Below are 2,148 nucleotides of genomic sequence, written 5' to 3' on the forward strand. Positions count from 1 at the left end.
CTGGAGACACCACACTCAGGAGCTTGTTTCTTCTGGGAAAGGCCCTGCAGGGCTGCTCTGGGCAATAGTCATGTTTAGGACTTCCTCCTCTGAAGTACCTCATTTAGAGCCCTCCTTGCAGGCTTAGCAAGGCAGCTGGCAAAGATGCTCCCACTCCTTTTTCAGATGAATCAAAAGTCCCCTTCCTTCAAAGAACAGCCCATGGCCATAAAGTCTGGGATGACATTTGGGCATGGTGTCCCCCAGCCCTGACCTCGTGGCGCAATGGTAGCGCGTCTGACTCCAGATCAGAAGGCTGTGTGTTCAAATCACACCGGGGTCAGGATGTCCCACCTCCATGGGGTAGCACTGAGATGGGCAATTCACAGGCAACTTGTTTTTGCCCTCCCACTCTATATCCCACAGCCCTGGTGAAGGGCAGTAAATGAGCCATGGCAGAGTGGTCTTTCCTTGCTGGACCAGTGTTGGGAAATATCTGGATATCTTCAGCCTTCCCTCACCCTATGTCTACAAAGGAGGCATGATTAGTGGTCATCCCAGCTGTGGCTCCACATCTGGGTATCACTTCTCCTGATCCCAATCCCGCTCCAGAAGGGCAAGGGCATCTGACTGCAAATGAGGACTTCTACAAAAAGCCCAGCCTGCAGTCTCCTGATCCATAGCAGGGCACATTATCCATTGCAGCACTGGCCCTTGCGAGCCTGGCACCCTGTGGCAACATGTTCTCTTGTTGCTGTTTGTGTTTTTTGCCTCCCATCTCATCACTGTGCATTTTGAGAAAAGTCTACATCCATCTACTCCATACACTGCTGTTAGGTGGTTGAAGGTTGGGATAAGATCCCGTTGTGTGTTCTTCCTCAGGTTGAATAAACCCAATTCTTTCCACCTCTCCTCACATCTCAAGTACCCAAGTCCACCACCACCTTGGTGGCTCTCACTGGACTTGTTCCACTATGTCGGTGTCTTTCCTTTGATTCTGTTGAAACACCTGGCTGTGAGGAACTGAAACCCCACTGTCAGGACTAGTCATCAGGATTGTTAACACTCTACTTACTCTCTTCCTGGTCCCCCATGCATTTCTTGGTGAGATGGAGAGAGGGGATGGAGGTCTGGAAAAAAAAGAGACTCAAAGCTATGGGAATGACCTTATATGAGTTATAATTCATTAAAAGTAGTTGAACTCTTTTAAGGGCTCTTTAAAGGTGAATTTTAAAAGACATAAACAGGGGGCATAATGAAAAGAGACAATGGAGCAATGAGAAAGGCAAGAAAAGAGTAGGGGAAAAAAAAATAATTTCTCCAGCTGTACCCACACCAGGGGTGCACCTTCCCACAGGAGGGCCGGGCTGCTACGCCTGTGCCAGAATCAGGCATTTAGCAGGAAGAAAAGTCCCACAGTTCTGCATCCTGCACACAGAGGAGGACATTGACCCAAAAGTCCATAAGAACAACACAAGTGTGAGACTCACCTAACAAGGCAGCCTTGAGCTCACACCTCCAACGAACTCAGGCATGTTCCTGATATTTGGACAACAGCTGAATGGCGATATCGGAACATAGTACTGGACTAACATCTTCAGAAGCTCATGTAGCCACCCAAATGTAATTTAGCCTGTGAGGAAGATCAGCTAAAGGTATCTGGTAGATGAAGTGTCTCAAAAAGGTAATTTCCATGGATTCATGGGTGGTGGGATTGCACGTGGGCTTTGGCAATGCTGCTCGCCTGAAAGTGCAAGGGGCTTAAGCTACCCAGACACAGGCTGTCCTGTCCGACCACCCAGCCCTGGAAGACCCCGTTTCTGCCCATAGCTTGCCTGGCACAACCCACAAGTGTCTTGGGGGATGGAGACAGAGGGGAAAATAGACAACCCCTGGGCTCAGACCATCTCACAGCTGGGGATCACAGATCTAGAGAGCTCTGGGGATGCCCTAAGCCTGATATTGCCTGGGAATCACAGCCACAGACAGAAGGCAGAAGAATACAATGAATGAAGGAGGGCAAGGTCCTTCCGGGTGCTTCCACTCTTCCTAACTCTGTACCAAAAAACTGAGTGTAAGTCCTTCCGTGACTCCCATTCTCACTTATCTGATGAACGTAGACCTAAGGGCTCCTATCCCATGTCCCAAAACTCCTGGTGTGTCACCGAT

At 49.4% G+C, this 2,148-nt stretch overlaps 1 non-coding gene across 1 annotated transcript; it reads left to right on the forward strand.

The window, feature by feature from the left end:
- The first annotated feature begins 250 nt into the window (after positions 1–250).
- On the forward strand, positions 251–322 carry TRNAW-CCA. The gene has a single exon. It is a non-coding gene; the product is annotated as a tRNA-Trp (tRNA).
- The last annotated feature ends 1,826 nt before the right edge of the window (positions 323–2,148 follow it).

Source organism: Fulmarus glacialis, unplaced genomic scaffold, assembly GCF_000690835.1.
Source record: "Fulmarus glacialis isolate BGI_N327 unplaced genomic scaffold, ASM69083v1 scaffold7334, whole genome shotgun sequence".
Classification (NCBI taxonomy): domain Eukaryota; kingdom Metazoa; phylum Chordata; class Aves; order Procellariiformes; family Procellariidae; genus Fulmarus; species Fulmarus glacialis.